The sequence below is a fragment of the Triticum dicoccoides genome, chromosome 3A (genome assembly GCF_002162155.2).
Source record: "Triticum dicoccoides isolate Atlit2015 ecotype Zavitan chromosome 3A, WEW_v2.0, whole genome shotgun sequence".
Taxonomy (NCBI): Eukaryota; Viridiplantae; Streptophyta; class Magnoliopsida; order Poales; family Poaceae; genus Triticum; species Triticum dicoccoides.
Genome location: NC_041384.1, coordinates 341,418,241 through 341,429,139, shown reverse-complemented (window position 1 = coordinate 341,429,139; position 10,899 = coordinate 341,418,241). Strand labels below are relative to the sequence as shown.

The 10,899-nt window shown below is 43.7% G+C and overlaps 1 long non-coding RNA gene across 2 annotated transcripts; it reads right to left on the bottom strand.

The window, feature by feature from the left end:
• Positions 1-2,127: 2,127 nt before the first annotated feature.
• Positions 2,128-5,201, bottom strand: LOC119268152. Of its 2 annotated transcripts, none has more exons than XR_005132947.1 (6): positions 4,725-5,201; positions 4,560-4,658; positions 4,358-4,486; positions 3,770-3,842; positions 3,547-3,678; positions 2,128-2,385 (listed from the first exon to the last, which is right to left on the bottom strand). It is a non-coding gene; the product is annotated as an uncharacterized LOC119268152 (long non-coding RNA). The 2 variants fall into 2 exon arrangements; XR_005132948.1 differs by having other exon boundaries at positions 4,560-4,639.
• Positions 5,202-10,899: the final 5,698 nt, after the last annotated feature.

Below are 10,899 nucleotides of genomic sequence, written 5' to 3'. Positions count from 1 at the left end.
CTATGGCTCACAGATTACTATTACACCAGATGCAGGCCTGATGTTTCCGCTCCAGGAGACGCGTATGAGGTCAAGTGGGAGTTCGACGAAGACTCTCAACGTTACTATGTTTCCTTTCCCGATGATCAGTAGTGGTGCCCAGTTGGGGGTGATTGGGACCGTGTCGCATGTTGGGTTATCTTTTATTTTGGCGCCGTAGTCGGGCCATGAGTGTTTGGATGATGTAATGTTATTTATGTACCTTGATTGACGTGGCGAGTGTAAGCCAACTATGTTTTCTCCCCTTTATTATTTATATTACATGGGATGTTGTGAAGATTGCCTAACTTGCAACATATGCCTTCAATGTGATTATGCCTCTAAGTCGTGCCTCGACACGTGGGAGATATAGTCGCATCGAGGGTGTTACAAAGAGGGTTGTGCTTCTGCAAAGAGATAGGCAAGTATATGTAGTACCTCACATTAACACATGATTTGGTTACATGCATGTCAACACACTTTTTCACATCAACTACCAATTTCAACAAAAATAGCCAAAAAAACTCAGTAGGAAAACTAACACAATGCAGACCAAGATTTACTTGGTATTAGAACAAATCATATAGATTCAATCTTTGCTCAATGAAAACTGAGGAAGAACTCTATAACTATCCTAATCTGCACTGATCATTGCATGATATCAATATTCATCTTTTACAAAACTAAATTTCGACAACCACGTAAGCTCTAAACATTGTTCTTGATTAAAAGGACAAAAGGATAAACAAATGGAATGAGTCTCACAGGGTAATTTGGAACAACTGATTCAACTTCTATAATTTGACCCTGCTAACAAATGATTTATTGGATAATTTGGACTGCTGTACAAAATTTAAGAGTGGAACTAATTGCCCAGCTTCTAATTTTTTTACTTGGCACATCCACTGAATAAGGTGAGCTCATTCTCTGAAGCAAATAAAAAATGCTTGGGAAAATGCTTAGAAACAGTAGTAGCAAGTTAAAGATCAAGTTGGAAGAGTAAGGTCTAAATGGCATCTCCCTTTTTCTAAAAGGCAAAAGATCTTACTGGCCTCGTGACTGAATAAGATGTGTAGATGAAGAAACCATCACATGAAGCTGCTCAATACAAGTTAAATGAATTCACTAACTTGAAGTAAAAATGAAGAAAGAAGAAAGGATTCATAAAATGCAGATTCTCTCTTCTTTCAACATATTACATGACTCGACATCTTCTTGTAGGAAAGGAAAAAAGCAAAGAAGGATAAAATAAGAAAAAAGCCATGGACAGAGCATCGAGGAATCAACATAACAATTTTGAAATACAATAATTTCAATATATTGCAAAATCACAACAAAAAGTTAAGTAGTTATGAACAATTAGAAATACATTATACTGAAGGTTGAGTACAATTTGTCTTTTGGATTGAGCAAATATATAGCTGCAGAAATTTTGCAAAATCAACACATAACAAGAACCTAAGGCTCTCTAGACTCCTTTTACTTGCTAAATATGCAGGCTTTCCATGGAAAATTTTACAATATATTTGTTCTATGAACAAATGCTTCCTTTCATTCCTTTTTTAGAAGCAGGTAGCATGCCATCAGCAGCCCAGCACCGAATAGCCAGCGCCCAGTCACAACAATCATAAACGCACCAACAAGCAAGCGAAAAACACAACAGGTGCCCGGACACACACACACACACACACACACACACACACACACACATAACTAAGCCACTAAGCAAACACACAAGAAGAACTCGTAGCTAGCAAGCAAGCGCTACGGCCACCAGTTAACATGACGGCCATAGAAATATAACCAAGCCCGCTGATTCCCCAACAACATAGCATTCACAATGCAATACGGCACAACCAGGCGAGCTTTGACACAATTACCAAATCACATAGTTCTGGACTTCTAGTAAAGGATGGTCCTAAGAATTGAACAGATGGATTTAAAATATATACTTCCGCCTATAAGCAAAATCATGTTAGCAGTGCCTGCATATATTTCATCCGGTATAACAATACATTACTTACACTCAGAGAATTAAAATCCTAGCTTTAGAGCGTGAAGCTAACCAACCAGAACAGTATGTCACCGAATAGGAACAGACCAAATATAAACAAAGTGCAATGCCCTTTTCCTTATGGTGGTGTTCATTAGTGTAACATACAAACCAACCATGTCACCGAGTATTTTTGTGCTACATATAGACTGAAAGGAAGCAAGATAATGTAAGCTGACAAGAAGTATAGTATAGCCGATTTAGAAATTGAGAACTGGACATTCCAAACAAAAACAACATTGCTGGTGCTGCAAAAATGGATAATCCAGCGCCAAATAGCGATGCCTCCATCAATCAAATCCCTAGGAATTTTCCTGCGGATAGCAACACAAAAAACAAATCTCAGAACATGGTACCACTATTTGGTTCCACACCCGTTCAGGTACAACAGTCGCCTGAGATTTGTTACTGTTCAGGTACAATTATTGATACGACCAAGGAGGCCAAGGGATGGTGTTATCAGTTTAATATGTGATCTCAAAAAACAAAAAACAAAAAAAAAATTACCTCAAACCAGTTTAATATGTGATCTCAAGATAAATGAATGAAGCAACACATGTATCAATAATTTAAAAGGAGGCAGGATTGGTTTGAGGTAGAAACAATGAGCCTGTGGGATGAGAGGCTTCATCTGTACCCAATCGATGGCACTAAGAGACATCACTCTGACCTATTGGTTTTGTTGTAATTATATAGAGATAGTAGGAATCCACCAAGTTTCAAACAAATATATGAATATAAGAATCTCTAATACCATATACTAATTGCTTGGAACAAAGACGTTACATATACAGGGCAGGAGAAGTAGGTATTGATGCTCCTCTTCCTACATAAACTGAAATGCAAGCATTTTGCCACACATGTCCAGCTAGCTTGTAACCACCTTATAATTACATGTATCAGGATATGCACATTCATAATACTTAGAGCCCCTGGAAGAAGACCATATCATATCCTAACATGATTGGATATCTCGATTCTAAATAGTAAATATATGAGTTGTAGTGTCCAAATTTTTTTCTGAATTCTGTATATGACACATATACACCAGGAAAAGGAACAGTTCAGTTCTGTGACTGAAATGTATCATCCTGATAACACCATTCGTCTAATGCAGTTCCACATATATGTGATACGGTTATAATTAGGATTGGCATGCACCTTTTCCATGAGTGTCAAAGATACAAAATTAGCAACTTGTTTCATTTGAGCAATCCCTTTGCAGCTATGTATGTCTTCTTAATTATCACTCCATAAGACAAAATGGCACTCTGTATTTCTAGCCATCAATTCAAACCTACACATGTAGCAAAGCCCCAATAATACAATCGCCAAAATGAGAAATGTTGGTCTGCTTAGAGCACCGAGGCTGACGCATGAAGCACCAACGAAAGTGAAACATGCAAACAACTATGACCAGATGCAAACGACCATGGTCGGGGAAGATTTGGAGGAAGAGGGGAACATGTACTTACATCAGTGTGAAGAGAAAACCAATAGAGAAGCTGGAAGAAGGCGCATCAAGACATAGAACATTAGGAGGCTGAGTAGGAACAGTAGAACAACAGTTTAACCTGAACCACAGTGAGAAAACATTCTCCAAGATCCTGAAAAAAATCCATATTCAAACATTAGTTGTCCCACAAATGTTGTTTCTTAAGCTAATACAGACTAAATGAAAATAATAAACTAAAGTACCAAATTGGAACATCATTCCTTCACTCGTGGCCGTACTAAATCCATATCCTCTTTGTTTACATCTGGTTTGTATCTGCAAAAAAATGGCAACTTGGTGAAGATTTACAATAGAACGCTTTGAAAAAATATTGCATGCATGGTCTTAAATATTGATTTCTAACTATCAAGATTTGAGATGATCTGCAACATGATCATCTCCCATGTCCCAATCCCATAAGCAGTTTTCAAATTAAAATGAAACGTGATTTGAACATTTGGTTGGGTGGAGTTAAAAAGCTCAGTAGTATAAGAGAGGCTTCTCATAGCTCACAAATAACCTGACTAACACCACCTCTTCTCTACTAACACTGCTGCTTCTTGCGTCTAGTAAAAGGAAAAAATACATGTAAGATCAATCACTATCTAGTGAGTTGCACTTAAAATTGATTTATCATCACATCCATTGAAGCAGTGCCACCTTGGTTGGCTTATAGATCATCCACAGGCTATAGCTGCATGTTTCAGTATTTTTTTTGAAGATTTATCGTACCAAAACACAGAGCAACATCATCACATGTAGAATTACCATAATGCATATAAGAGTATTACCCTGCACTTCCTCAATGGCTATGTCAAACCCCGTGTTCTTCGAAGGCCCCTAGCCACCGTGGCTCGAAGAGACATATGACAAGCTTCTTCTCAAGCGGCAGTCCACTAATCAAGCATCATGCTTCCCAGCTTCTCACAATGATATAAGCAATCAATTTATGAAATCTAAATGCTCTTTGAACCAGGACAGAGTAATCTTTACCTCTACAATTGATTGTGTCATGACACACATTAGATATTCCTGGCAAGGGCACACCACACGACATACAGTACCAAATCAATCTAGATTTCAAAGCACCACCTGAAAAAATTTGTAGGTCATCATGGAAAGATGAGGAAAGGGGAAGAAAAATAGGAAGAAACACACCTGTGCCGTAGTCTCCTCCTCAAACTGGGAGCTTTATCCTCCTGGCGGCTTGTCCACGGCTCCCTTGATGCCTACGGTGGTGTGCTCCCGGCCGGCTTTCTTGGCCCTCCCCTGCTCCTCTACCCCCACCGCCGGCTTCTTGGCCCTCCTAGCTGCTCCACACCCACCACGGGCTTCTTGGCCCTCCCAGCTGCTCCACCCCACCGCTGGCTTCTTTGCCCTCCCCTGCTCCTCTACCCCCGGTTCGAAGACCCGGCCATCCATGCGGGAGGCCCCCTCGTTGGCGCCAGGGGGAAGGAGGAAGGAGGAGGAAGGGGGAGAAGGGATGCGGTGGCCGGCGGCTATCCGGACGAGCAGCAAGGAGGGAGGGGGTGCGGCACTATCGAGCGAGGGAGGAAGGAGAGGTGTGGCGGCTAGGGTTGGTGCGGGTGTGGGCTCTGGCGCAGCAACCCCGCGACCAGGATTGGGAGCGGAGCGCGCGCGGGGGCGAAAGCCTTTTCCATTCGAGATCGATCAACCCAGTCAATAAACGCCGCGGCGCGAGCCCACCAGTCGTTGGACGGCAAAAACGACCGCGAGGTGAAATCGGATTTAACAGCAGGTAAAGATCCCACGGCTCAGACACTCTAGATGGCCAGATCCAACGGCCAGCGAAGGAACTGATCGAGGGAGCATTCTCCAAGCGAGTTGGCTAGCCTCTGTATTGTTTTAAATTGGCTTTCCTATGGACTCAATGTGATCTTGAATCACTTAATCAAAAATGTAGAGTCTTGAATCTTTGCCAATCTTTATCTTTTGCACTTTGAGGGGTCCACATCCACTAGTCTTTACCATGCCAATCATTGATCTTCTCTGAAATCAATTATCAATGTGCATTATATCAATGACATATATGTTGTTACTAATTACCGACACCACACGTGGTTTAATGCATTTTTAGATTAAAAGCGCAATAGAGCTTCCACTAAACTTCACAAGTTTTCTTCATCATTCTAACAAAATCAAAATTTTATTACATTTTTTTATTCCAGCTCCTTTATACTTGCTTCAAAACATAAAACTTTTTGAAGCTTTCACACTCATCAAATTTAGGTAACTAGTTTTGACATCCATTTCCTTTTGGAGAATCAATCAAGTTCCAAACTTAATTGTTGTATATGAACATTATATCTTCTCGAGGATCAACCAAGTTCTAAACTTAATTGTGTATGCACTCCATTTTGGTGAGCATGGATATAAGCCATTCCATTGAGCTGGGCGCCGCCATTGCTTCCTTGTACTGCGCAGGTTCAACCTCTTCTAAGATGAATATCTCACTGTGACCTTCAAGGGGTTCATTAAATTTTCCTAATCTATGTTGTTCAATTGCAAGCTTTAACTAGAGTTTCTACAGCTAGGTGTAGTCACTTATGTCTTAGCTGTGCAGGCAACTTTCAGAACAACTTCCTGTTTGTTATTCTTGTTTACTTCTTGCCAGAGATTCAATAATCTTATCAAGATGCACTGTCCTCCCACTTACTTCTTTAGCGAGAAAACTCCTTCTCGAGAAAGTGTTTGTCGGCATGGAAGCACGATCACCTATGGGCAAGGCTACCCCTTTGTGGTTCGGCAAGGGGGTGATCACATTGCACAAAGAGCAGAAACATCAGGGCAGCACGGTGATGACAACTCTCTTTTACCTAGGTTCGGGCCGCTTTGCAGCGTAAAACCCTACTCGTGCTTTAGTGGATTGATATTGAGGAACATGAAGACGCGGCGAGCTCAAGCTAGCAAGTATTCCTCGGGGAGAGCAACACGCATGTACAAGTGTCGATGGGTCAAAATGTTCCAACCCTTTGCTAGGTTGCCTCGGGCCTCCTTTTATACCTTAAGGGGAGACCATAGTGGAAAAACAGTCATTTTAGTATGATTAAATAGCTAACAGTGTCATCATACCTAACTCTGGTAGTTAGGACCAAGTGCATTAAATGCATTGCTAGGTGTCATTCTGAGGTTGAAGCCCGGTAAGCCTGTCACGCCGCTTATCCATCTTCTCCTTGTTAGCATAACACACCATCTGGACAGGTGTCAATAAAGTTAATATCCTCTCCAGCAGGTTACCACGTATCTGACAAGATCCACCTAGCCACTTGAGAGCTCGACACCGCACTGACTAATGACTTGTGTATGATGAGGTGGAGTGGTGGCGTCTTGGCGGAAGCCTGGCGGTACGGTGCTTGTTGGGATTTGATCTTGATGGCCCTAGGAGCCTTGTCTTGGAGTCTTGCTTTGGCCTTGTCGGCCCTGGAGACCCTGCCGGGGTGGCATGGCCTTGCCAACATGTGCAATCTTGACCCTGTCGGGCTCACCTGCACGGTAAGGGAGACCCTCCTGTAGGCTCCTCTGGCTAACTTGGTGTCGTCGGAAACCACGACCACCTATGGGACCAAGAGCCCATTTTGGTTTGGCGGGGTGATGGGCACGTTGCACAAAGAGCGGAGAAGCGTAACACAGCACGACAGAGATCACATGGGCAGTTTTACCCAGGTTCGGGCCGCCGCGAGGCGTAAAACCCTACTCCTGCTTTGGTGGATTAGTGGTGGAGAAGCACAACGCTCTTCCCCGGCAAGGTTGCCTCGGGGCAAGAGGAGCTACGCGCGTATGAATGTGTGGGTTCCAAATCCTTTCTACGTTTGCCATGGGCCTCCTTTTATAGATCAAGGGGTCACCACAGTGGCAAATCAGTCTTTACATACTGATTAGATAGCAAACAGTGCTATCATACCTAACTCTCTAGGCTGACAAAGTGCATTAAATGCGCCGCTCAGTGTCACATAACAATCCGCCCGGCAGGCCCTGCCTGGCTATTTTGCCAGATTTGCGCCTGCTTGCTTGACACGTCTCAGGACGGGTGTCGCTTGGAGGTATTTTCTGTAGGAAGTGGCTGCTATGTGGCAAGGAGCAGCCACTTAGTCACCTTACGGCTTGACACTGTAGGAGATATGCCCTAGAGGCAATAATAAATGATATTATTTATCTACAAGTTCATAATTATGTTTATATTCCATGATATAACTGCTATGGTTCTCGAGTCAGCAATAACACGAGGCTCGGAGGAAGACTCATATGCACGTGAGGAATAATAAACGGTAAGAAGTATTCTTAGTCTGGCCTCTAAGACTAGCTCAAGTGTTGCATGATGGTTATGTTTTCCTGATCATGGGCATGTCTATGCCAACAACTTCGAGGGCACAATGTTAAGAGAACATTTGTGTTGAATCGACCCGGATTGATGTTATGCTATGAGATTCATTCGTCACAAGTTAATGGTACATAACACAGAGATGGTTAACTTTTGCATGATTCCTTAGACCATGAGAGTATCGAGTTTCTTCATGCTTGCTTCATGAACTTTGGGGTTTGTTAAACGTCATCCGTAAATGGGTGGCTATTACGGCGGCTTACAGGTTCATGGAAAAGTATGTCAAGTAACTTGATAGCTCAAGATTGGGATTTGCTCCTCTGACGATGGAGAGATATCTCTGGGCCCTCTCAGTGTTATGATATCCATCATCGTCTGGCCAGACACTTTGTGATTTGATCACGGGGATTCCATAACCCGAGAACGAGAAAAGAGAACAATACCGGTAACGAGGTAACTGGCATAGTGGACAAGTTGTTGATCCACGGGGATGCCAACATGTCTCACCTCGGGTATTTGTAACATATCACGAAGCAACAGGAATAGCACACGACAACTGGAGGTTCGCTCGAATATTCATTCGTGTGGGTATAGGGGTCAATATGGGTGTCCACGGCTCCAATGTTGATCATTGATCGGAAAGTGTTCCGGTCATATCTATGCTTCACCGAACCTAGAGGGCCACACGCTTAAGGGTCATCTATCTTCTGAATACTAGACAGGGAGTTTGAGACAAAATCACCGAAAAAGTTTCAGACACCGAAATGCTTCGGACAGCGGAAAAGTTCCGCAGAGAGAGGTCATCGGATGAGATTTGGTGAAACCGAAAAGACGTTTCGGGATATACTATTAAGTCAAATTGGCTTCGGCACATGCCTGATAATTCTTGGAGGGTGCCAGAGTCATCCTGGAAACTTTCTGGAATTTTCCGGGATAAAAGCTGGAATTGTTCCGGAGCTGTCGGTACCGGTTTGGTTGCTTTTCGCAGATGAAATTCACTAATCTGAAATTGTTTTAGAATGAATCCAAAATCATTTTAGTGAGTACTGGAATTATTCTAAGACCCACAAAAATATTTTCAGATTAGTGGACGCGAAAAATTGTCTTCATGAATAGTGAAAATGCATTCTTGTTTGCTTTTCGCAGATGAAATTCACTAAACCGAAATTGGTTCGGAACGCGATGAAAATTTATTTAGTGGGTACTGGAAATATTCTGAGCCCATGTAAATATTTTCAGTTCGAACAGACGCTGAAAAATGTCGTCATGAATAGTGAAAGTGCTTTTTTGCTTGGCTTCTTGGAGAAGCCACCTTGAGGGCCTTTTGGTATTATCCCCTTTGGCTTCTTGGAGAAGCCACCCTTGGGCTTGGCCTATAAATAGGGGTGGAGGAGGCTGCCTAAAGACACACTCTTGCTTGCATACAAATGTCATGCATGATCTGGCTCTCTCTCTCTTTCCGTCCCAGCGAAATAGTTTCGTAGAGCCGAAGGGCTATCTGGGTTCCGGCAGGAACTAGTTCTGGACGGCGAAGCCCTGCCAGATAGATGACACTGTATGTGTGCAACCCCGTAGAGAGGTTGTAGTTTCGATCCTTTTGCCCGAGGGGCTGTTTTGAGAGTGCCTCCCGAAGGGCTGTCCGAGTGACCATCCGAGTTTTGAGGGTCCTCCCGAAGGGCTGTCCGCGACACAGTCCGAGGGACTGTTTGACCGCCTCCCGGAGGGCTGTCCGTGGGGCGGATGAGGGTATACATCCTCGCAGTTGGGAGGTTGTAAATCCTAGCTGCGGGGATCTGCACCGCCGTTCGTCATCGACTCTACTTCCGCTGCTCTACGAGTCTATAATGAAAAAGATCAAACCATGTATGCAGTCTCCATAGTGGTCCTGGCCTACGTAGGTCGGAATTTTTTTGTTTTCTGTTGCGTTACCCTACAGTGGCATCATGAGCCGTGCTATGCGTAGATGCAGGTTGTGATCTAGAATACATAGAGATGTATGGGTGTTGCACAATATAATTTGTAGTAGATGAGTTCTATTTCTGAAAATTATTTGTGCGGGTAGCAGATGAAATCTGTTACCCGATGTTCTTGTTGCTTCCCTGGAATTGGCATATTTCTGATCTTGATAATGACATTGTGGTTTTTCAATGTTCTGGCAATCCGCGATCCTGATTGAACAACGAAGTGCTAACAGTTCGTTGAAATCCACCATAGTTAGAAAGAAAGATGAAATTTCGCAGACAAAAGGGCAATGCAGATATGATCTGCACGGGGGTCATTGTAACACCCCGGATGTAACTTTCCCAATTTGTACTCCAACTCTTGTCGTTTCCGGCGTTAAGTTATTTTATTTTCTTGGGTTCGGGTGTTTGTCTCCGTGTGTTGTTGTCGTTGTCATGCATCTCATATCATGTCATCATGTGCATTGCATTTGCATACGTGTTCATCTCATGCATTCGAGCATTTTTCCCGTTCTTCGTTTTGCATTCCGGCGCTTCGTTCTTCTCCGATGGTCATTTCTAGCTTTCTTTCGTGTGTGGGGTTTAAACATTTCCGGATTGGACCGAGACTTGCCAAGCGGCCTTGGTTTACTACCGGTAGACCGCCTGTCAAGTTTCGTATCATTTGGACTTCGTTTGATACTCCAACGGTTAACCGAGGGACCGAAAAGGCCTTGTGTGTGTTGCAGCCCAACACCCCTCCAATTTGGCCCAAAACCCACCTAAACCCTCTCCATCACCTAGAGCGTTCGATCACGATCGCGTGGCCGAAAACCACACCTCATTTGGACTCTCCTAGCTCCTCCTACCTATAAAACTAGCCTTCTCTCGAAAATTCCGGATCATTCTACCCTAACCCTAGCCCCCCTCGTCTCTCCGCGCGCCGGACGTGTCCGGGCGCGCCGGACATTCCCGCCGCCGCCAACCCGCGTCCGCCACCTGTCGCCACCGCGTCGTCCGCCGCCGCCGGCCCGTCCCGGCCCAGGGCGGGCCC